Genomic DNA, 26,033 nt, shown 5'->3' on the forward strand with positions numbered 1-26,033 from the left:
TTTCTAGCGGTGGCTGAACATGGTATAGTAGGCTAACGTCGGTATCGAGCAGTAACAGTAACGGTATTTACGTGCCGCTGCTGCCAAGTGGCTCTGGGTTGAGACCGCGTTTTCACTTACTTGCAACGCAAACGGAGAAAGCGATTTTTGACGGTCTCTCGAGAGACTGCGCTAGGTGTTTAGGGATAGACTTGTCAGTTCCCCCTGGGATGGTGGCCTCTCAAATAGTTTGTGATTCCTCTAGACGTTTATACAGTAGAAGCCTGCTTCGTGGCTTAAATCCAAGCTAAGGAAACGAGTTAGAGGTTTGATGCAGAACTGCGAATTCAATTAAGGGGAACACTACAGTACATTGCACTGTATGTGTGAGGAAAGCTGCCCCCTTCAGTCCCTTGTCGACCGAACAGAGGACTGTAAAGGATACTGCCAAGAAACTTAAGGATGCTGGTTGGAATCCAGCTCCAAAGAAGCCCCTTTGGGTGTTATGTCATCAAAAAGTAAGAACAGCGAATCTCCCTTTGATCAAAAGCGCAACAGAGCTGTTTTCCGTGGAGCAGGTTTCAGACCCGTAGACCTGTTTTCCCAAACGCGAATCTCCTGTTTTAGAAGTGCTTTGGGCGGTGTAGCGGCGAGGCTTATTAATAAGAAAGAATTAAGTGTTTCTGAGCTTTCCCAAATTAGGCCTCATCTCTCTGTTCATCTCTGTGGTGCAGCCACAGAGAAACTATTCATGCAGGCTGATTTAAGGTTTCCCTTGATAAGGGACAGCTCCCAAAGGGGGATGCACTTAGCTAAGCCTGGCTATCATGATCAATGGTCATCCATTGGCGCCTATCTGTCTAGGGAGTGCCAGATGGACATCTGGACTGCATTCCTAAGTGTCAGGAGTAAGTGACTCATATCTCACCTTGATCAACCAATCAGGGACTGGTAGGGCCGAGTAACCCACGTGGGACTCTGATGCCCATGGAACTTTCAGCCAATCAACGAGCTGAAGTTCCTCCAGGTAAAAACAGGCAACACAGAGAGCCTGAGAGATTCAGTGGGAATTCAGTAGAGATTTCTGTGGAGTTTTCTAAAGGGAATTCAAAGGAGAATTCCAGGGCAGGACAGCCCAGGAGCAGAAGGCTCCCAAGGGCAGGACATTCTCACAGCGCGCCTCCTGACCATCCTGAGACTCAGCCCGGACAACCACGGAACGGCCAGTGTGTCCGAGTGCCAGAACTTTCCTTTGTTCTAAGAGTCTAAAGCGGAGGTTGCCAGAGAGTAACCAGAGGATCCACCCGAGGTTAGCACCAGCAGCAGGCCTCGTGAACAGGTCGGAACTGTGGACAGTTGAATCACTATTCAGAACTAGCTCTTCATCAGGAACGAACCGGTCTTCTTCTTGACTTGCTGGGACCCACAGTCATCTTTTCTCCTGTGCACAAACTTTGCTAGTTAAAGCCAACACTAACTAGCCGGTCAGTGAGCATCAGCAGCGCACCGTCGCAACCCGCACAGCACAGCCTGGCACCTAGACAGAGAGCACGGATTGGACAGCAACAAGCCTGCAACTGTTTCTTTGTGCCCGCAGGAGATCTGAATCCCCAGAGATTGGATGAGTATTCAACTTCACTGCATTACTGCTCGCGAATTCAATTGTTATCCCAACCAGTTGATATCAATTTAATTCCTAAGAGTTATGTACTTGTTTTCAGTATCTAATGTAGAAGTTATTACCAGGTTCATTTATGAAATGGTCTAAATGAATGATATACTGAATGTATGTCCTCTTGATATGTGTAACACTTTGTAACTGACTGAATATATACCTTTTGTATTCTGATAACCCTCTCGATAAGATCTGTTCGTTTTACATGCATATTCTATGTATTGTAACGCCCTCGCCTGGTGGTGAGGAGGAAGCGCCCCTAGGCGCTCGTAGTACTGCTGGGCATGCTAGGAGTGGTAGCCGGAGTGCGGTCTACGCGAGAGAAGCTCGCCCCACACCCAAAGTCCGTCAAGGCCCCCTGCGCCCTGTGGGAGGCCTTGGAGGTAAAGGACGGGGTGCTGCGCCGGGGGTGCCGGGTACCCTCCAGTGGCGAGGTACGGTGGCAGCTGATGGTGCCTTGGTCGCTCCGCGGGGCGGTGCTCCGAGCAGTGCATGGCCAGCCGGGCGTGGGGCACTTTGGCGGTAAAAAAACCCTGTAGCGCCTCCGAGGCCATTTTTATTGGGGTCTTTGCCACCGGGACGTGGAGTGGTACTGCCGAACGTATGCAGTGTGCGTGGCGCAGAAGGGTCCCCCCGAGCGCTCTCGGGCCCCCCTCCAACAACACCAGGTGGGGGCTCCTATGGAGCGGGTGGGGGTGGACGTTTTGGGCCCGTTTCTGCGCACCGAGGCCGGGAACCTCTACGTCTTGGTGGCCATGGATTATTTTATGAAGTGGCCGGAGGCCTACGCCCTCCCGGACCAGAGTGCCCCCACGGTGGCCGATGCACTGCTGGAGGGGATGTTTGCCAGGCTGGGGGTGCCGGAGGAGTTAGATAGTGACTAGGGGCGTAACTTCGAGTCCCAGGTCTTCGCCAGAGTGTGCCAGTGCCTGGGGATCACTAAGACGCGGACCACACCTCTGCATCCCCAGAGCAACGGGTTGGTGGCGCGGTTTAATCGTACGCTCACCACCCAGCTGGCCACCCTGGTGTCCCGGCACCAACGGGACTGGGACCGCCACCTCCCCCTTGCACTCTGGGCGTATAGGACCGTGGTCCAGGAATCCACCGGGTGCACCCCAGCCTCACTCATGCTGGGCCGGGAAATGTGAACCCCGGTGGACCTGGTCTTCGGCCCGTCGCCCGGAGACGGGTCGGCACCGCTGGCTGGACCGGACTACGAATGGGACCTGCGGCAGCGGATGCAGCAGGTGCACAGCTTTGCACGGACCCACCTGACACAGGCGGGGGTCCGGCAGAAGCGGCACTACGACCTGCGCTGCAGGGGGCCTGCCTTCCAGCCCGGGGACTCGGTTTGGGTGTACAACCCGCGCCGCCGCAAATGCCTCAGCCCTAAGCTGGCGCCGTCGTGGGAGGGGCCCGCTGAGGTACTCTGGGTGGTGGGCGAGGTCTGCTACCGTGTCCGGTTGCGAACACGGGGGAGAGTGGTGGTCCTGCACCAAGACCGGCTGGCCCCCTACCAGGCCCGGGAGGAGGAGCCGTGTGGGGAGGCTCTAGAGGACCAGCTGGGGCTGGAGCCGGCCGATAGTGGGGCGTCCGTGGGTCGCCAGCCGTCACCGTGGCCAACGGCTTCTCAGACAGGGTTCCACAGCAGTTAGCCGAGTACGAGTACAGCCTGAGGGGGGTGTTCGACGTCGGCGAGACGCCAGACGCTTCAGGTTTTTAAGGAGTAAGAGTGCAGGGGGTCTAAACCTGCGATCCAGTGTGTTGAAGTATTTCACAACACTACCCCTAGCACATCTGGAAATAAATCCTCATAATGATTATTGCCCTGGGCATGTACCAAAAAATCACTGAGCATATATATATATATATCACTGTGTTGAAGCTAGAGACACAGAATAAGTGCAAACACATACAGTGTTCCTGCACCTTTGACCTCATCCAGAATGTATCGTTTTTTGAAAGGGATTGCTGTCAGAATGCACAACTGAATCCCAAACAGAATCTCTAGTCAAATATGATCATTTGTGAAACAGGCAAATGAGTCTCTCAGGTGCCCATTGCTCATTTTCAGACACAATTATGCAATACTTTCACCATGCGTTGAGCAATAGGGATTAAAGATACCAGAGGTAAGGTTAAAAGTGATTCTGAGGTGCAACACATCAGTGATACAGCTAGGCATCTGAAATGCGGGGTTTGAGAGCCCTTCAGGGAACACCGTACCCTAAAGGTACCAAAAGTCCACTAGTATAAGCATTAAGTCACTGTCACCCCTGTTACAATGTGATTGCTACATATCTTCATTTCTTTGGTTTTTAAGGAGTAAGAGTGCAGGGGGTCTAAATCTGCGATCCAGTGTGTTGAAGTATTTCACAACACTACCTGTAGCCCGTCTGGAAATAAATCCTCATTCTGATTATTGACCTGGGCATGTACCAATAAATCACTGAGCATATATATATATATCACTGTGTTGAAGCTAGAGACCTTTATGTAATATTATGATGCTAAAATGTCATTTTCACATATATTAATGTAATAAATGATTGCTTATGCTTTATAAACAAATCTAATTAAAATAAAAGCTTACGTTTTGTATTTAACTTGTACCATAGAACATGATTTGCTTTGTATTTCAAGCCCACAAAGTGTCCAACTGACGCACTACATGATATAAGGAAGATTATCACATGCATATCGGTATTATCTTTCTTATGAAAATGCATTCCTTTCATTACCTTTTACTTTTTAAAATGAACTCAAATTGTGTATAATGTAATAATTTAAGTAGAATAGATTCTAATAATATAATGATCCAGTGTGTTGCACTACTTCACTGCTTCACTGCTCTATGCCGTCTGGAAATAAATCCTCAGACTGCTTACTGCCCTGGGCATGTACCAATAAATTACAGGAGCACATCTATATATCACTGCGATGAAGCAGGAGACACACAATCACTGCAAACACATCCTAAATACAGTGTTCCAGCACCTTTGACCTCATCCAGTACGTATCATTTCTTGAAAGGGATTGCTGTCCGAATGCACATCTGAATCCCAAACAGAATCTCTAGTAAAATACGATCATTTGTGAAACAGGTAAATGACGGTCTCAGGGGCCCATTCCTCATTCTCAAGACACATCTATGCAGTACGTACACCATGCATTGAGCAATAGGGATTAAAGACACCACAGGTAAGGTTAGAAGTCATTCCGACTATATTCTAAAATATTGGACTCATATTCTTATGATGGCAGTCACTTATGATAGTGACAGAGACGCTGTGTTGTAAAAGGGCGCTGTCTTTTGGATGAGATGTAAAACAGAGGTCACAGCGAGCTGAAAAACACGTTTTGAAAAGTGTGCTTTTCCTGCCCCAGAAGTTAAATGGGGGTGACCAAAGTTGCCCAAACGTGTTTATTTCTGCTGAAAAACCCGTTTTGACAGCTTCTGCACAGTGGGGTTAAGGGCTGACTCAGTGGGCTCTAATGAGCCAGGCAGCTACATTGGGATTCCAAGGTTTGAAAAAATACGTTTATTTCGAGCTGAAAAACAAGTTTTGAAAAGTGTGCTTTTCCTGCCCCAGAAGTTAAATGGGGGTGACCAAAGTTGCCAAAATATGTTTATTTTTCTGTCACTATGCTGGGGAATTGGGACCCGCACAGACCTCAGGGTGAATGCCCCCCCGCCGGCACCATTAACACCGCTTCCAGCTGGAAGCTTTGTTTTTCCCTGTAGCTCACCCTCATCCGGGTACTGACCTGGCTCACACCTGCTTAGCTTCAGTGGGTTTTCAGTTGCAAGTTGCAAGGGGATGCAAGTGATGGAGCCGCTCGCTGCGAAAGCTACTGCATTGGCCGGGAATCGAACCCGAGCCTCCCGCGTGGCAGGCGAGAATTCTACCACTAAATCACCAATGCTCAGTGCCTGGACCTTCAAAAAAGACGCTTTTTTGGTGCTCTGTGCAAAACGCGTCGACATCTGCTTCCAGCTGCAAAATGCCATTTGCAGACGCTGAAGAATTTATTTCCAAGGCAGCGGGTACAAGCGATTTGGCGTTTTAAAACCACCAGGAACAGCAAAGAGGTGCGCTTCTTTGCTTGCGCCAGAACACAACGACAGGAGGTGGACAACGTAGTCGGCAGGATTCGAACCTGCGCGGGGAGACCCCAATAGATTTCTAGTCCATCGCCTTAAGCACTCGGCCACGACTACAGCAAACCCCGCCACCGCTGCGTTCTTGCTACAATCTTACCTGGATCGCGAGGCGCCGGCGGAAGCCTATTTCAAAGTCGTTCTCCGTTTCAAAAAAACATTTCCAAAATACAAGCCTTGCAGACAGACACGCCTCAGAGGACTTAAGGGTGGCTTCATGTCGGAATGATAAAGTCTCCCCGTCCGGACATGAAAATGCAACTTTGTTACACACAAAAAAAGACTTTCAGAGGCTTCCCGGATGTTTCCACCAGATTAAAATATTCACCGACGCAATGTCCATTCTGGAAGTCTGGTTGAAGCGGTTGAAGCGGTTTAGTCGGGATTTGTTCACCGTCCGTGTAGAGAGCCAGAAAGTTAATGTTGTAGTGTTTAAATTTGAAGGGGTTTTGTGTAAAACTGCCGCTGAATGCCGCTTTGTCCACAAACCCCAAAATTACCACTTTGGGTAACTGTCCGAGAAAGAGGTTTTCTTGGTTACACACATGGCTCCCTGCAGGCAGGCTGAAGACTTTCATCTGTACGCGGTCTATGGGGTATTTAGGTATTTAGTGGTGCGACCGTCAGGAGTGCTTCGGCGTTCACAAACAAAGATGCAGAGAGTACGCTCAGTTTGTGTTCTCCGATGTTGTTCATTAAGCAGAAAGCATCTCTGTTGCGCGTGAGTTTTATTTTCAGGTCTACGCCATTCAGTAGTCCCAGTGGGCAAAAGACGTATAATATACGTCTATTAAACGCATACCTTAGACGTCTAAATGTGGTCTACAATTCGTCTAGAATGAAATTCTAATATACGTCTAAAGTTATACGTCAATTATACGTCTATGTTTAGACGTTCATTATACATAAATGGTTGGAGTTCTATTATACGGATAAATTTAGAGGACTATTATACATATATGGTTGGAGTTCCGGATAACTTTAGAGGTCTATTATACGGATAACTTTAGAGGACTATTATACGTATATGGTTAGAGGTCTATTATACGTATACCTTTAGAGGTCTATTATACGTATAACTTTAGAGGTCTATTATACGTATATGGGTAGAGGTCTGTTATACGGATAACATTAAAGGTCTATTATACGTATATGGGTAGAGGTCTATTATACATCAAAGATAGATTTTATAGGCGTAGAAACAAGTAAACCAAGCCAATGATTAGGTTTAGAAATGTATTCTGAAAATACACATTCACACCTGAAACATATGTATTTCAAATTATACATTGTATACAATCAATCAACAATCAACATATGGGCAATAATCATAAAAAACACAACTAGTCTTAAACTTCAGCTACAAATTCTGGTAACATGGCAATATACAGTATAGTAATGACAAACACAAAACTAATTACATTAACACACTAACTCAAAACCACATTTTGATTCAAATATACATTTTAAAATGTACAACTTCTATATTTCCAAGAAAAAAAATATTACAATGGAAGTTAAGACGATTTTTGTCCACTATTTGCAAACCCTGTCTAATTGTCCTAACAGTTAGAACCAAAAACCTATTATTTTCAGTGTCCAGATCTCCTGGCCCCCCGTCTTTCATATGCATTCTTCAAGTAACACATTGCATGCTCCTTTATTTCTTTTTCTGTTGATGTAGGGTGGGACTTCAGCACCGCAGCTAGGAGAAAATTGTATAATATTACTTCCCAAATAAATGATGATTATCTTCTTTAGTATAATCTAAAAAGTGAACGGTTTACTTAGCTCAAAACTGAAATAAATGTATAAAATTTGGCTTGCATCATAGCAGTTGAGCAATAAAGTCTGTCCTAATTAAAGAGTACCCAAAGTTTGAAAGTACAACATAGAATAAGAATAGAGAAACGGCAAAACAATTTTGTGTCATCTTCCCCATTCACACTATTTTATGTGCCATTTTTTGCTTATTCACGTACTATTTTTATCAAAATAATATTAAGAAAGATCTGTATGTATTCAGATAGTATTATTATTGTTCATACTTACTCGTCAAAAGAGGATTGCTGAGATATTTGCGGATATACTTCTACGTTTGAAAAACGTGTCCAAAATTGTGACCAACGAATACTAGCAATGCATTGTGGTATATAACCGGAAAATATGCTGGGTTCGATATTTTCTCAACGTATGCGTTTATTAATGTTGTCGATATTATGGTTGAAATATAACATTGATAATACATCGCGGCTATGTGCCCCCTGCTATGAGCTGATGTGCAATTTTAACGCATGTAGTTAGTAAGGATCGGTCACTGTTGTATGGTATTATATATAATGACATTATGGAATAGGATGGGGACAGGCCTGGCATCACGGGGGGAGGGGGGAATGTTGCCCCTTCAGTTTTGGGCAAAAAGATTTACCTAACTTAATTTGCGCCCTAAAAAATAGTTGTACTTTGTCAATGGTCAGACAACACTAAATGACACGAACAGTCACTCAGTCTGTTTGATGGGCAGGAGGGCTATCCGTCCAGGAGCTGCACATATCAGTGTCGTTATTGAGTGTCAACATTACGATCCTGTTTGCTCAGGTGGACCGATTCCTTGCAGTAGTTTATCATTATACTTAAAATCGTTATATAACTAGGACTAGTTATAGCAGTCTGTGCTTTCTGTTGGTTTTACAACATTTTTTCTTAACAATTCAGAACGTCCATGTAGCTGCAAAAATGAACGCTTATGGTACTTTTCGCTCCAGGCAATACTCTCCAGTGAGAGTGACGAAAAATGTGAAACTGAACTTCATCGCAAATACCAGATTGCTAGTCGATATCTTCTATCATAAAGCACTAATTAATGGCATAGCTGCGAGATTTCATTTGGGTAGCTGCACCGTACAGCTCCGTTTCAACCGAAATATCACCCCCGCTCAGAATATCAGACGCCCCCCTACAGATTTTTCCCCGGGCACCGCGCACTGATGGGGGACGGGGTTTCCAGGAAATGGTATCAACTTTTCTCAAGAAAATAAAAATAGAAACTCTATAGGCACTCAAACATTTTACTGTTTTTTTTTTCAGGCAGGTGGCAAGACCCCTCCGCAAAACCCTTGTATGCCAAGCTGTGGGCATTGATTCGTCGAATATACGTATATTCACGCCGAAAATACGGCTATACGTATATATACGTCGCCTCGACGTATAATCAACGTCGAATTGCAACCGTAAAATCGACGACATTAATAAATGCATATATAACGTCGAAAACACATCTAACACTAGGAGTATACGGCACTCTGCACAGTGTACGAAGTAAATTATTTTCGCAGTAATTAATTTACACGTGTATAATAAATATAGTAAATATAATTAATTACTGCGAAAATAATTTACTTCGTACACTGTGCAGAGTGCTGTATACTCCTAGTGTTAGATGTGTTTTCGACGTTATATATGCGTTTATTAATGTTTATTTCACAGTGCCTTTATTGGGGTGCGCTGATGGACCGTGCTGTCTCTCCAGAGACCAGCACGCCTGTCATGGACGGAGCAGGAAAGATGGCGCCACATTCTACAGCCCTCTCCACGCAATCGACGAAATCGGGCTACTGAAGTGGAGAAAATCGCCTCTCCAGAAAGTGCAAATATCATCTTGGAGAGTATAAATCCTATTGCCGAAGGTCAGCCCTGTCTACCAGAGTGACCCTCCCACCTCCTGCAGCGATGGTCAGCTCGTCTCACACGAGAGAAGTTTCGGCTGGAAACAAGCGCCCCCTCTTCTCGCACGTTTTGCACGTTGAGTAGTTTTAATGCGGCTCCTTCGTACACAGTGCTGATCTTTTGGAAAGCAGGAGGCAAAATTTACACGTTCCCATACCGGGAGTCGAACCCGGGCCGCCTGGGTGAAAACCAGGAATCCTAACCGCTAGACCATATGGGAGTGCACAACCCTTCTGTTCCGGGCATCATGCAAGCAAACTACAGAAATATGAGAAAACGCAAGAGAGTTGTCACTCAGAGTGTCGAAGGGTCGATGTATACTGGGGCTCAGTTGAAATGCAACGTCAGGACTTTCCCGAATTATGTCACACGAAGAGAGCACAGCCTTTTCCGCCCTGCCACGTGTGTATCGGTAACTCGCCGTGATCGTATAGTGGTCAGTACTTTGTGTTGTGGCCGCAACAACCCCGGTTCGAATCCGGGTCAAGGCAGAATAGGGGTGTCTGCTTTTACTACTTGCACGAATGAAGGCAAAAAAAAGCCAATTGATGTGAACGAATGGCGCTTTACAGAGGAGTACTGCCTGACTGGATCGTTGATGAACGACAGAGACCACTCCGACCTCTTCTCGGGTTTCTTCAATGACTTACTAAGGATCTTCTTCACATTCGCCCATGCAGGGGAAGCCAGTTACACCAAAGCAAACGCAGGAAAGTGCAATTCAAGCAGAGACCAGGAGGGACTTGTTTACACCGAGAGTGGTCGGAGAATGGAACAATGCGCCCAGCCCTGTTGCTGGAGCCGATTCTTGATGAGATCTTGGGCTCACTAAGAAGCCCCCGCTGGATGCTAATCTTTCTGTTGTTGTTGCAGGTCCTGCGCTGCTTTTGAGCCGACAGAGCTCGTCCTGATCTGTCGGCACAGCCCAATTGCAAATGATCGGCTCCGCATACAGAAGGAACGTGCGTTTGGTACAAGAGTGCATGAAGGCACCGGAAATACATTGGGAACAAATGACCGGTCGCTCAATACCTCTGTGAAGTACAGGAGCGTGCAAAACGAGGCTGTTTCCGCCCGGTCTCGAACCGGGGACCTTTCGCGTGTTAGGCGAACGTGATAGCCGCTACACCACGGAAACCTGCAGGGACTGCTGCTGGTGTCTCGCTTGCGTTTCGGGCTGAGAAAGGGACGCGTCACTTTAGGCAGGGGGCGCTGGAGAGAGGAACAAAGGGCGCGATGAAACAAAACACCGAAACCCGGGATCTTTAGATCTTCAGTCTAACGCTCTCCCAGCTGAGCTATTTCGGCGGTGCACAGAGCCCACAGCCACCTGCTCCAGCCTTCCTGTGTTGCGGCATGAGCGCACCAAGAGTAGCGGGAGAGTGTTGCAGGAACGTCACTCAGAAGGAAAGCCACCCAGGTGCGCCCTCTGAGCTCTGTCCAGCGCTTCTTCCTCGCATGGACTCCTGCCTGCGACGGGCAGGAAACAATTAGCAAGAACAGAACAACACCCCATGGGTGTCTCATGACCACACCTTAGGTTGTGACACGTGCAGGTGTGAGGGGTTGCCGGGCTACTTTGGAGCAGAGCTTGGGTGGAGGGAGGGCGGGAAAGCAGACAAAGAGGTGACACCTCAAGGTCTGCACGATCACAGCTCTCCGCCGCCCCAGGCTTCCGCTTGATAAGCTGCTGGACACACCCGCCCCTCCTCACACAGACCGTGGAAAAGCCCCCGAGTCGGAGGGCTCTCTCTTCCTCCCAGGAGCTCTTGGACACGACGCACAGACAGGGTGCGGGGAGCCGCCGCCTGCAAACACGGCTCCAGGCAGGACTCCACTCCGTAGGAGCCGCAGAGCAGAGGAGATGGGGGCAGCTTAGCTCCTGTGCAGAGACCTGAGCTGCTGTTGCTGCAGACGCTGTCTTTTCTGCACTCGGGGTAGGAGTGAATGTTGAGTTGCCCTTAGAAATGAAGCAGAGTACTTCAACGGCACGGGTATGTGTGTGTGCGTGCGCCCTGGTGATTCTGGGAGACAGATCGAACCTGGGCTAAGAGAGAGGAGGCTTAGCCCTCTTCCATTTGCTACTTCAAAGTTGTACAACCCATTTGTATCTGCTAGGCGGCGCAGTTGTCGTGCACAAAGAACGCTTTGAAAAGCGTCCAAAGCAAGTCATTCCGAGTTGGTCGTTTGTGTTTTCCGTTCAGACGCGAAATGCTGAAATGATCTCTCGGCTCCTCGGTTGTCATTTCTGCTCCGTAAAGGAATCACAGCACGCGTCGCCTTCCAGCACGCTGGGTCGGGACACGATGCCGGGGGTCGGAGCGTGTGATGTCTTCCTCGTTAGTATAGTGGCAAGTATCCCCGCCTGTCACGCGGGAGACCGGGGTTCGATTCCCCGACGGGGAGTAGCTTTTCTTTTACCTCCTTAGAGAAAGGACTGCCTTTCACTTCTCTGTTTTCTAACACAGCGTCGTGCACCTTTTCATTGCTCTCGCTTTCAGAGCCTCCGCACGGCACACGACTCGACATCAGGAAGCATATTGAAGTGAAAGCAGGGAGCGCTGCGACATGCACTGTGCAGATCCCGCCACACTAAGAGGTGAGTGGGTCTGTTCGATGCACAAAGAACGCTTTGATAAGCGTCAAAGGCAAATCATTCCGAGTTGGTCGTTTGTGTTTTCCGTTCAGACGCGAAATGCTGAAATGATCTCTCGGCTCCTCGGTTGTCATTTCTGCTCCGTAAAGGAATCACAGCACGAGTCGGCTTCCAGCACGTTGGGTCGGGACACGATGCCGGGGGTCGGAGAGAGAGATGTCTTCCTCGTTAGTATAGGACCTGTCACGTGGACCTGTCACCTGTCCCCACCTGTCACGCGGGAGACCGGGGTACATCAGGACGCGCATTGAAGTGAAAGCAGGATGCGCTGCGACATGCACTGTGCAGATCCCGCCACACTAAGAGGTGAGTGGGTCTGTTCGATCACAGCGCTAGGCGAATCCCAAATCCCCTTTTGTGCGTGGCGACAGAAGAAGTCTGGTCTGTTTCCGCCCGGTTTCGATCCGGGGACCTTTCGCGTGTGAGGCGAACGTGATAACCACTACACTACGGAAACTGTGGTCAGATGTGCCCAGCGGCCCAGCGCTGAGCTTCGCCAATGCGATTCAGCTGCTTCCAGTGCCTTTATTGGGGAGCGCTGATGGACCGTGCTCTCTCTCCATAGACCAGCACGCCTTATGTTTAGATCCATATTACATAAGAAAGTGGAACCAGTCTTTACAAAACACATTTCTCTTCGGTCTCACCTGTTACCTTCTTCTTTTTCTTTTTCTTCTTACCAATTTCCTGCCAGCCATCCTCTGAATGAGCCTTCATCAGGGTGGCAGCAGTAAAAGCATTCACGGAGTCCATTTCAAGGAAGGGGGTTGTCGTGGAAATTTAACTATCAAGGAAGCCACAAGAGAGAGTTCTCACCTGAGTAAGGTCTTTATTTCAATATTGCAATATTGGGAGCCCTGCTGCCACTTCGCAAAGTGCATCAGAGACTCAATTAGTTACAAGCAGTACAGGGCTTTTATAAGACGTTGCGCTGTAAAAAAAGTTCAGCACTTGGTCCCTTCTAAAACTTCCCCTTTCTCTAAAAGAAAACAAATTACCTCATAGAGCGAGAGAAAAACACTAGATTTGTTATTGAAAGTTTATCAGTTACTTTCAGCTAATTCTAATGACCCAGACAGCATATATTGTTTTGGTACATTGTCTTCTAAACTAACCTAAACAGTGTACTTTGTTGACGAACTGTTTTCTAAAATTCTGCACGTACTGTAGCATAGCAGTTATATCCTTGAAATATTATCTAAAAGCACCAATATATTTTTTTGCAAAGCTCTCTACATTTTTAAGAATCAATTAACTCATTAGATTTCCACTACAATTCCCTCCTTTTTATTCTTGAAAATGATTAAAAGTTAGATTCTTCATATGGACTCCCAGGAGGCTCCCATACTTCAGATTCTTCCGTTTTTATCAGAACATACTGATGCGCAAACATATTCATTATCATATTGCGAAGCATTGGAATAATACAAGTCGAACAGCAACACAAAAACAGGAAGACAAGTATCACAGCTACTATAATTGGTGTTAGTAACTTGAAAAAACACATTCCCCCCGGCCCAAACAGTGATTCTAACCAAGAGAGAAAAGCAGGTGTATCTTTAATGCCTCTTTCTTTGTCCACCTTGTCTCTCAGTTCTTTCAAATGTTGAATAGCAAGCGTAAGATTTCCGTAATCATTTTCATTTGCTGGAATAAATGTGCAACAGGAGTCTCCTATTAAAGCACAGACTCCTCCAGATGCTGCATTTTGTAGATCCAGCACGAACCTGTTCTGAAGTGCCATTAATCTAACTCCCCTTAATTCTTGTTTGATAGCGTCTAAGCCTTCTAACGTGATGTTAATAAACGAGTACATTTCATAGCGAGTAATTTGTAACCAGCGGGCATTAGCTACTGCCTGAATACTCAGTCCTGAGGAAAAAATCATTTCAGCTGCAGTAAATAGTCTATGGTCTTCTGGTACTTTAGAAATATCTGGACCATATCTGTCAGCCCAACTGAGAGCGCGTTTAACCCTTGACTCCCTCTGAAGGGGCTTCATTGAATTTAACAAGTAAGAGTTTACTGGGACAATGAGAATGGAGTGGTGTAGCGTGACTAGAGCACACACTCCTCTCCACTGGGGAGGAAGGCTATCATAAACTTTTGTAGCACATTGCCAATACCAATCCATCAAAACCATAGTTCCATTAGATAAAGTATGGTTAGTAACCGTGGCGCTACAGCCTCCTGTTCTTCCTACTGAGGGGCCACGACCTTTATTCTCATAGCAATAAGAGTGATTAACCTTAGAAGGCAGGTAAACTGCTATTTTAACAGGAGAATCAGTCCAGGTAATGTGATTCTTTAGGTAATCCCACAAAGGAGGACATTCTGCTTTTTTACTGGTAACATTGAAGTGAATAGCAAAATGCACTGCTGGATCACTGGGAGAAACAAAGCCTAATGCTACTGTAGTAGACTTATTTATCTTCAGGCCGGCTGCATATGGATGCCCCTTTGAGTAGGTCAAATACGTTATGGTGAAGGTGGGAAAAGATCTTGGATCTGGCTTTGGAAATCCTGCCACTAGACTTATGCATTCAGAAATGTGACTATCAACTGGTCGGGGGAAAAGTTGCATGGGTGAGGCTGTAGAATGAGGCATTAAAGCACATACATAACAAGATGCATTAAATTTCTTTAACTTTACAGTATAATTTATAAATTTGTACCACAAATTACTCATATCCCCCTCATTATCAGTTTCATTCAGCCAGTTTGTATACAAAGAGGCTTCACGTTTAGATTCTTCCTCTTTCTGGGTGGTGACAGGCTTCCACATAAAAAGGAAAAAGGCTGTGCACATCAGTCCCAAGCAGGTGATCCCCATCTATCCCTGTGGAGACATCACTCCTGCTCTTTGCTCAGTTCGTTTGTGACCTTTTTACAGTGGGAAGCATGAATTCAGGGCACCTGGCACGGCCCCCTCCACCTGAGTGAACACCATTTCTTTTTCCTGTCTTTCACCAGAATCCAGTCTCCTTATTCACGCATTAGTTCTTACAGCACAGGTAAATCCCTGTGGGCTGGAGCCCAGCATTTTTCTTAGGGTTTTTTTTACAAGATTGGTCAACAGCTGGGTAATAACTCTTAGAAAAATCTACACATTGTTCCACTGCCTCAGCTGTGCCGTTTTGCAGAACAATTCTAGCTGAAGTTGTAAAATTTCTCTTTGGTCAGTTCCTGCAAAACATCTTATTAAGAACAAACAAACCATAATAATAATGTGCATCTAGGGGAATCACTCCCAAGGGTAACCCCCCTTAAAACTATATTGTTCTACCCATCAGGTTCTGCCACTAGATAAGAGAACCTTTCCCATGAAATCATTTTTTGACCTTCATGATCCCTTCAGGGCGTACAATTAGCACAGAAGCAGCAGCTTTAGTCCACATGTTTTTCAAGCAGGTTATTAACAGTATGATCATAACGAATAATACCAGACACACAAATATGTATTGAACCAGAGACCCTCTCCAGGTTCCTAGCACAGACTGTAGCCATGCACCAATGCCCCAATTATCTGGATTATAATTATGATATATATTTTTCTTCATCATAGATGTGCTTTGCTAAGTCATTCATTTGCTAATAATTGTCTAGAATACAAGTACTGTTTAGTCTTTGCTCACCTAAACAGCTGTCTATCACCCTAATAGAGAATGGCCTAAAACTGTGATTATAGCGAGGAGCATACAGTTATTTCCATTTTAATATATCTGAGTTACACTCAGACTAAAAGAAGGGCTATTTACCCATGCCAATAAACCTAAATAATCACCTCTATCAAAGGGGATTACTCCCATGAGCATCTTCTATAGCAATACAATCCCAACATGAGCTCTGATTATTATTTGTGGCTGACTGATAAAGTATTGATTCCATATCCCCATTTTATCAAAGTAAAACTCATTACACTTAACAGGTACACTGTCGCCCCCCCTCAGGAAGCTCAACAAACACAGAAACAGTTACAATATAATAATTAATGTTCACTCAGTCTCTGGTGCAGTGGTTCGGTGTCGGCGCAATGCGTAGATCCAGCGATCTCGTCCTGTCACTCAGATGGCAGAGTCGGTAGTCAGTTGCACTTGATATGGTCCTTCCCAGCAGGGTTGCAACATCTGGCAGGGTATATCTTCCTCACCATACCCACTCGCCAGGTATCAGGTCGTGTCTTCCCTCTACTGGAGGTCTCCAAGTGTCCAGCACCTGTTCACCAGCCCCATGCACCACTTCAATTAACAACCTACAATATTACAATAGAGAATTAGCAAATTTAACAATCCATTAGCCAAATTCATCCCTCCAGGAAGTTTTGTTGATTGGCTTGTGATGATATCAAACAGGCTCTATTACACAGTTCTGTTTGATCCAGCCCGCATTCCATGGCGTTCCTTCATTCTGATGTCTAGTCGATCTTTTAGAGTTCTGTTCCTTCATTCCACTGTTCCAGCAGACTGAGGGTGATCTCAGTCCATCTCACCCCGAATAATCCAGCCACAGCCTGTCCCTTGATCATAATACAAGCGGTAGGTCAGTGCCCACTGAGGGCTTATCTCCATCATCAAGTGTTTGGTAGACACAGAGGCAGTGACAGCAACCCACTGGGAAAACAGATGATAAGAGCCAAGGTTTCCCTTTACAATTGTAAATTGTAAACATTTGCTACTGCGTGAAAGGTTTCTCAGGAGCAGGCCTTTTGAGCTGTAGCACCTGCACCTGAACTGTAGTTGAGTTCCTTTGATAAGCATCACATTGAGATACCACATAAGTGGGTACTGCTTCAAACACGGTCCCCACCCAGGTGTCCGACAGAGTGCATTTGTCGAGCTATAAAGGGCATTAGGCTGTGAGGGCATGCAGAGCGTCCAGTGTGCTGGCAGCACCACACTCTTTTCTAACCATGTCCTTTTCTCTGCTTTAGAGGCCTCAGCCTGAATATCCTGTAGCTGTCCCCTTTTCACCAACAGAGGTCTCACAGGGGTCTCAGACTCCTGTTCTACGAGTACTGCTCACCTGACAGCTACATCTGCAAAGTTGTTCCCTCGAGTTACTGGAAACATTTCTTTATTATGTGATTTACACTTTACCACAGCTACTTCAGTCAGCAGCTGCAAAGCTTCTAACAGTTCAGAGACAAACCCAGCATTCTTAACTGGAGTCCCTGCCATGTTGGGGAAATCCCTATTCCTTCACTGCCATCCAAACTTGTGGCATACACCAAATGTATATATACAGTCTATATAAATTGCTACAATTTTCCATTTAGCATATTTACAAGTTTCAATTAAATCTTTTCATTCGGTCTGCTAGTTCTACACCAGATTATTCACAGTTTATACAGCCAGGCAGGTAGCCTGCACAACACATAAACACGGCCCCTTGGCCACCGGGCCACCCACCAGACGATGCCTATCTCCATGCTCCTGCACCAGCACAACAGCTCACGACCCATTTCTTTCACTTACATACAGATTACATACAGATGATCCGTCTGAGGGAATCCAGTCCAGAGCCAGTGCCTGCAAGAAAGCTTGTTTCAAAACATCAAAAACGGTTTCTGCTGCAGGGGTCAAGGCAATTTTGTCTTTAGACTGCACTACCCCCCTTAAACCAGTACGTCACTAGACAAGCTCGTTCTGAGAAGGCATTCACCCTGGCTTTATCATGTAGTTGGTTTTATACTCCTTTTTTTCCTCTCAAGATCCAATACTTGGAGTAGTCCGGCCTTATGGATTCCCTCATTAGGTAAAACAATCACAATATCACATAACTCTATTGAGTTAGTTTACATAAATGCTATTTCATGCAGTTATTCCTTATAAAATGCTGCAGTCTGGGCCTAAAATAGGTCTGGGGTGTCCCCCACCCACATCAGTAGTTGAAACTGTACATCTTTACCCAAGCAGACTGTGACAGCTTATATTTGCTTTAAACACAACCCTTACACTCCTTCTCCTGTAGCCTCCTGTTATCCGTTAGAAAACGTTATATCACATCTTTATGCTGTTTTAGTCTAAAAACAGGACAGCTGTGCTCCTGTGCCCCACAGTTACTGCACACTGTAAGATTATTTCACTTTTATTTAAATCCTGAGATAAATTTAGGAAGGCTACAGAGGGGCTTACTAGATTAAAACTGTTAGTTCACACACGGCTCTCGTTTCAGCTTCTGACAAGTTCTTTAATTGTGAAATCAAGCCTCTTTCTTACAATTTCTCCAAAAAACACATTTTTTTTTTTAGTAACTGCACACCAGCTTATTAGTAGTTCTGTCTTTGAGGTTTTATATCTCGGTATAACATTAAAGTCGCACAATAATTTCGACAAACTGGCGGCTCCCTTTTCTCCTCCTTGGGAGTCTTTTTACCACCCATTTGCAGCGCTCGCAGTTCTGCATGCATGCTTCGCGAGTTATTAAATCACATCTGTCTCTGTTCGTAATATCAGGAAAGCATAGTTGCACATTCTTGGCAACATCAGGTTTTAACCCACTCAAGTAAATTTGTTTTATTACTGTGGAAGTATCTTCATTCACTTCCTTTTCATCGGCTAACCCCGAGTATACTATCCATAAAGCTATAAACCTTTCTGTAAAATCTGAAAACATCCTCACTTCCTTCTGCTGACATGCTGTTAATTTTCTCTAATCAGTTTTCGGTGGGTAATGCTCTTTCAAAAATCTCCACACTAATTCCCACCCTTCTCCCAGATTCTCTCTTAAGGCGTTCTATTTCTTCTTTTGCTTTCTCTTTTTCTACATATACAACTTCGTTTCGTTCAGCCATTGCTTTTAGCTTTTCCATCAGGGATTTTTGCGTCTCATCTATGATATTCTGTTGAATTCTCAAATATTCCTCTAAATATTTTTATCCAAAGGTTCATACACTTTTCTACATTCCTGTTCAGCCTAAATTCCGTCTGACAGTCAATATTTCTTTTAAGTTTCACTTTGGATTAATCAAACTTTTTTTTCCTTCACACCAAACCATTTTCACGTCTCCCACGCGCCCCGCGGAATCCCCCAGTCGAGACAAACTGACGAACTATCACAATTCGGGAACACGGACCAGGTTCCAAATCCTGGCTTTAAACACACAGTTGAATCGAGTTACCATTTTCGGCTCTTCCTCGAGTACAGTTCTAGTTGCTACCTTCAGCCGTACTGCAGTCGTGTACCAGGATGCAACACCTGGATTTTTTCGCACGGGCAGGGCGAGATGCTATTCCTTCAGCAATCCCTCCTTTTCTACCCCACCTTCACAAAACAGGCATCTAAAACACATACACCATTAACTCATTTTTCTGTTGTACTCGCTTCAGCTTCAGGAAAACCCTGAACCCACCACAGCAACATGGAGAGGACAAGGGACTTTTTAGAAAAGAGGAGTCCTTACCTCTTTTTAGAAGCGGCCGCCTAACTTTTCCTCCCCATGTCCGTGTGGTTTAATTTAGATGGATACTTCTTCATCATTTGGGTCACGTATCCGCCAATCTGCCTCCTCCTTTTTAGAGGATGTTGAAAACCTTTAGGAACAATATGATCTAGCAACAAGGTTATGTCACTGTAATTAGGCTTAAGACAATCAAGAACAAGGCGCTTGCCTTTCTTCTAAATTCTTTACGATCATCAGGCAATTAAGGAAAAGACTTAACTAATGCAAATAATTCACTAGGAGACCAATGTCAATGTACTGTACATATGGTGGAGTTCTTTCTGGACCTGAAAAAGTGCACATTGGTATTTCACAAACAAGTGGCTCCGGACCGCTTTCTAATTTCGGTGGAGACTTTTTCTTTTTAGTACGCATGGCCATGACTTTAGCTGCAGTTTGCTGTTCTTTAGTTTCAAGACTAGTCTTTTTTTAAGCTTCCCATTATTTCTGTGATTCCTCTTTCCATTAAATAAGTTTTCCAATTCATTTTCTTTCATTTCTTCTCCTTCTCTTCTAAGTTTCCCCTTCTTCAGGAAACTTCTTTTTCCTAATTCAACTTTCCTCTGTCCATTCTGATTCACTTACAAAGATCCTTCATAGTTATGGGCCCCTAATTATCATATATAAATTATGTGCAAGTTCCCTTACACCTATTACCCTAGCTTTACAGTTCATGAACATAATTTTTTTCCCTAACCCAGGCTATAATTGTTTCTCCGAATTTGTCGTACATGTACTTTTGCTGGACTGCTCGGTCCCATTTTCGTCTCTGAATTTTAATTTCCCATTTTTACCGATCGGTGCCTTACTTAGAACCTTATCACATTAACTACTCCGCAGAGCAAAAACCACACGTCTGTGTTAAGATAAGTTCTTTATATGAGTCCCAGACTCATCAAACCCGCGTGAGAACACCCCTGTGGCTCGCTTCTCAAACTATTAATTTTTAAGGATCACTTACTGACGTCAGACAGCTGCCAATTCTCCAGACGCGTCTCTGGAAGGATAAACAGTTTATCCTCCGAGGTTCGTCCAATTTGCTAAAATTGTCCGGGTCCGGATGGAGTTTCAGCAGCCGTTCGCGTTCAGGTTTGTGATCCCGGACGAGCCCCCAAATTGTCATGGAAATTTAACTATCAAGGAAGCCACAAGAGAGAGTTCTCACCTGAGTAAGGTCTTTATTTCAATATTGCAATATTGGGAGCCCTGCTGCCACTTCGCAAAGTGCATCAGAGACTCAATTTGTTACAAGCAGTACAGGGTTTTTATAAGACGTTGCGCTGTAAAAAAGTTCAGCACTTGGTCCCTTCTAAAACTTCCCCTTTCTCTAAGAGAAAACAGATTACATCATAGAGCGAGAGAAGAAAACTAGATTTGTTATTCAAAGCTTATCAGTTACTTTCAGCTAATTCTAATGACCCAGACAGCATATATTATTTTGGTACATTGTCTTCTAAACTAACCTAAACAGTGTACTTTGTTGACGAACTGTTTTCTAAAATTCTGCACGTACTGTAGCATAGCAGTTATATCCTTGAAATATTATCTAAAAGCACCAATATATTTTTTTTAAAGCTCTCTACATTTTTAAGAATCAATTAACTCATTAGATTTCCACTACACTCACATATCCTCATGCTCAACTTTGGCTCAACCACACAAACTATGAAGATAATCATCTGCTTTTGCTCCAAGATTTATGTTACTAGGCTCTCTCCTGGGGATCCTCGTGTTCAAACATTGCCCTTATTGTGGATGATCCATGACAGAATTCAGGGAATTCAGAATTCTGATACCTCAGCTCAGATTCTGACTGGGCAGACTGTCATTGCCTGGTGTGAATGTGTGCATATCTGTTTTTGTGCATGTTCTGTGGCCTGTTGTACAGTACATCACAAATGAAAGGGAAATAGAAAACTAAAATAAGACTCAAGTGTTTTATCTTTCAACAGTGTTTCATTAGTATCTGTGCTAGATCCTGTCATCCACTGCTTACCACAACAGGCTCTAGCACGGGATAGCAGCTAATACATTTAACAATCTCACTGCACAATGTTGTATATTCAAGGGCTGATCTTCTGTACTTTTTCTTTCACTTTTCATTTCCTAGAAACTCAGTCCTGCCAGGAATAATCTGAGAACAAAATCAATCTGAGTGAAAATCGAAGCAGAGGAAGATTGTTTTACAGAGTCAACAAGGTCTAATTCAAGGTCATCAGCACTAACAACATTCTCTCTGGAGACAGGCGATAAGAAAATTGAAAGTGTGTATTGTTACACAACAGCAGAGACTATGAGTTATGCTATCATGAGAGTGGTGATGGATTTTTTTCATTGCTTAGTTTTGCAGGTTCTGTACATTTGAACATTCAAATTGACTAAAGTAAAGGAGTTTTCCCTTTTTACCACATAATTCCCAAAGATCAACACTAATAGAAAGCCTAATTCCAGCCAAGATTCAATTACTGTCTCTCAGGCATCCCAGCAGTGGATTTCATGACTTCAGACAGCCATCTTTATCAGTGGAGAACTCAATGCTCTGAGGTTTACTGGCAGAGTCTCACACTGGGTAATATGTTGGTAAATAATGTCCTATGGAATTCTACTATTGATAAATTCTACTATGGAACTGCGATGTGTCCTGAAAAAATCTTCTATGATAGTGGTACAGTCCATCACACCCCACCTACAGCCTTTAAAAGAGAAAAAAAAAATTCTGATATTATGGTGGAAAAAGAGGGGATTCAGTGGCTGACGAGATTGCTAAACAATATTGCAAAGGAAGAGAGAATTCCAGAAGAATGGACAAAAAGCAGTATGGTTACCATCTACAAGGAGAAAGGAGACCCAATGGAGTGTAAAAACTATAGAGGAATAAAACTTCTGGAACATGGATTGAAAATCCTGGAAAAAATTCTGGACAAGAGACTCAGGAAGATAATCAGGATCCACAACTCACAATTTGGATTCTCAGTGGGGAAAAGCACAACAGATGCCATTTTTGTGATGAGACAGTTACAGGAGAAGACACTAGAGAAAGGGAAAAAGCTGTATGTGGCCTTTCTGGACTTGGAGAAGGCATATGACCGTGTGCCCAGAGAGGTGGTTTATTGGTGCTTGAGGAAGAAAGGAGTACCAGAAAGCATGGTGAAGTTAGTTCAAGCAACCTATAGAGATGCAACTACGAAGATGATAACACAACAGGGAGAGACAAAAGAGTTTGAAATCACAGTTGGAGTACACCAAGGATCAGCACTAAGTCCTTTCCTTTTCATAAACATTATTGACACACTGACAGAGGAGGTAAGAACAGAAGTGCCTTGGGAACTCATCTTTGCTGATGATGTGGCACTGATGGCAGACTCAGAAGTAGAACTACAGGAGAAAGTGTTCAAATGGCAGAGGAGTCTGGAAAAAGGTGGACTGAAAATGAATGCAGAAAAATCTGAAATAATGGTAATGGAGAGAAGAGGAGATACTATGACCAATAATGAGGAGACAAATGGAGGAAAACTGAAACAAGTTGATGACTTTAAATACCTTGGATCAAAACTGGTAAAGGGAGGAGAAACACTGGAGGCAGTAAAACAAAGAGTGAAAGCTGGATGGAACAAGTGGAGAGAGATAACTGGAATAATCTGTGACAGGAAAATTCCCAGAAAGTTAAAGTGCAAAATGTACAAGACTGTGATTAGACCTGTACTACTATATGGAGCTGAATGCTTGGCAGTTGGAAAGAGGGAAGAGAACTTGATGAGAAGAACTGAAATGAGGATGTTGAGATGGATTCTGCAGATTTCAATGAAGGATAAGATCAGAAATGAAGAAATCCGTAGACGATGTAGGGTGGTGAATGTGGTTGAGAAGATGCGAGAGGCGAGGTTACGGTGGTATGGACATATCATGAGGAGGGACGTTGAGGAAGTAACAAAGAGGGTAATGGAATTTGAGGTGGAAGGTAACAGAGGAAGAGGCAGGCCTAGAAAGAGATGGATAGATTGTGTGAGAAAAGATATGGAGGTATGTGAAGTGAGTAAAGAAGATGTGCTCGACAGAGACAAATGGAGAAGAGCAACCAAAGCAGCTGACCCCAGGACAGTCTGGGACTAAGGCTGTGAAAAAGAAGAAGAAGAAGAAGAAAAAGATGGTGGAAAAAGAGCCCTGGAATCTTTGTAGAAGGACAAAAGACGGAAAGAACGGGCAGTGTAACCATGGCGAAGAGAAGGGAAATATTGGAGAGAGCTTTTTTCATACACTTTTTATGACTGTTTTTGTGGCTGTTTTTCCAGCCCAAAAATGATCAACAAATATGGGCAGGCGTCCTGTGCCAAATCCAATCTACCTTTCTTCCAAGCATACAGGAATGTCAGTGAATTAAATATTGACATTTGAAAATACCCAAAAATATGCAATCACACATATGCAGTTTGAGCAAACATAAGACAATACCCAAGTACCACAAACTACCAGGCATCATTAGCAGTTCAGGTGGGGAGCTGTGTCAGCATGCGTAGGCTGCAAAGGAACAAGTAATAGGTCTATTCCATGCTTAAAAGAGAAGAAAGAAAACACAACATTTCAGCTGTGGAGCCCTCACACCTGAAGAAGGCTCCACGGCCGAAACGTTGTGTTTTCTTTCTTCTCTTTTCATCTAGTGTCATTAGCCAGTTCCTGTCAAAATAAAATAGAAATGGATAACATTCTAGAGAGAGTTTGAAATACCAAGGTACAATTTAAACCATATTTCTTCCACTACAACCACAATATTTTGGAGAGATCGCTGAGCCTAACTGTTCTGGCATGCCCGTTAGCCTCCGTCCTGCTTCAGCAATGAATGCAACGGGGCACATTCTGAGGGAGATGCGGTCAATCAGGTTGCAGGAAAACCACGCTATGCTTTTTTTTGAGATCCTGAAAAGGACAGAGGGGCCATGTATATGTGTGCAGCTGGATATGTAATTGCAGGTAGCGTAGCAAATTCTGCTGAAGCCCCACTGCCTGGTGTGGACGGTAGCTGTGCATGTTGCAGCAGAATTGTGCATGTGAGATCAAGGGGGCATGTCATGTGTTTGAGCACTTCACTCCCTTCCGGAAGCACGTGATTCCCTGAGTCCCAAAAATTTGTAAGTTCTTTGGATGACCTGTGGACCGATCTTTCACGATGAAGAATTCCTTAAGAAGAATAGATCTCGGCCCACCATCCCAATGCCTCCATCTCAAAACAGCAACCTCCCACTGCCCTTAGTCTGCAAGGCAGTCCTTTCAAGTGCGATGATGACGCCGGGACCTTCGTTGCCTATTGTACGAGGTGAACTTTTGTGCTCATCAATTCAACGCTCTTTCCATCAACTCATCTTGTCTTTTGACGCTTCGTGTTTTGTGCTCCTTTGACTATCGGCATATCGGGTGACTGCAAACACTGAAGTTCTTGCTTACGGAGTGTGGAACAGTGTTTTCAAGTGATCGCTGTTCTGTCATGTTGACGCCGAGTGAATCTTTCTTTGGCAACATGGGCAGGCTGACAGAAGCGCGAGCTAAAGTAATGGCAAATTTCTTGACTTATTTCTGAATGTGAATGTTCTTTAGAAAAGGGATGCGGCATTGCTTCTCCCCCGTGTAAAGGTCACGCATTCCAGACGTGGTTATGAGCGAACAGTTGCCGCAAGTGTTTGAAAAGAACAAGAGAGGAAGCAGCCCTGCCCCGTGTGAGAATCAAACTCAGGACCTTCAGACGATGAGACTGACGCGCTACCAACTACGCCTACGAGGCCAGCTGCAGTACACAGCCGGAAAGTTTGCCTCATATGGATTTCAGTCGCCCGTTCCCTAATCTTTAGACGCCCTCTGCTGGATGTTGCATTTGCCTTTTGATCTCACCGATACTTTTTTGGTCTGTTTCTGTTGCGAGTCCGTTTTTCAGATCTCACCTAGCACAAGTCTCTCTGGCTGAAGTGGCCTCTCTGCTTCAGCATCGTGCCCTCACTCAGCCATTAAAAACGTCACTCGGACTTCTGACATGCTGACATGAAATGTCAAGAGAGAGTGGCGGAGACGCTTAAGGCAGAGAGAAGATGAAGAGGGGGCGTGGCTGCGAAATGATTGACAGCTGCATGACGCTTTCCATACAAGGCGTGACCACAGGCTAAAGGACACCTTTCGGCACATCAAGCTCTAAGCACACACCTGGAGGACGTGGGAAATGATCCCGCTACCTCTCGCGTGCAAAGCAAGCGCTGTACCATGCAAGCTAACCCCCCTTGCTGGGGTTATGCCTCGGTGTCGCCTAGTGCCGCTTGTTCCCCTCTTACCAGTTGCAGTTCACTGCCCTTCGTCTGCAAGGCAGTCGTGTAATTGCAGCTTTCTTGACTTATTGATGAAGGTCTGACTGGAC

General features: G+C 44.9%; 4 non-coding genes across 4 annotated transcripts; 1 reads left to right on the forward strand and 3 right to left on the reverse strand.

Moving 5' to 3' along the window:
- Positions 1 to 9,693: 9,693 nt before the first annotated feature.
- On the reverse strand, positions 9,694 to 9,765 carry trnae-uuc (transfer RNA glutamic acid (anticodon UUC)). Its single transcript has one exon. It is a non-coding gene; the product is annotated as a tRNA-Glu (tRNA).
- Positions 9,766 to 10,610: 845 nt separating this feature from the next.
- trnav-aac (transfer RNA valine (anticodon AAC)) lies at positions 10,611 to 10,683 on the reverse strand. The gene has a single exon. It is a non-coding gene; the product is annotated as a tRNA-Val (tRNA).
- A 1,196-nt stretch (positions 10,684 to 11,879) lies between these two features.
- On the forward strand, positions 11,880 to 11,951 carry trnad-guc (transfer RNA aspartic acid (anticodon GUC)). Its single transcript has one exon. It is a non-coding gene; the product is annotated as a tRNA-Asp (tRNA).
- Positions 11,952 to 12,585: 634 nt separating this feature from the next.
- trnav-cac (transfer RNA valine (anticodon CAC)) lies at positions 12,586 to 12,658 on the reverse strand. Its single transcript has one exon. It is a non-coding gene; the product is annotated as a tRNA-Val (tRNA).
- Positions 12,659 to 26,033: the final 13,375 nt, after the last annotated feature.

Source organism: Lepisosteus oculatus, unplaced genomic scaffold (genome assembly GCF_040954835.1).
Source record: "Lepisosteus oculatus isolate fLepOcu1 unplaced genomic scaffold, fLepOcu1.hap2 HAP2_SCAFFOLD_52, whole genome shotgun sequence".
NCBI lineage: Eukaryota > Metazoa > Chordata > Actinopteri > Semionotiformes > Lepisosteidae > Lepisosteus > Lepisosteus oculatus.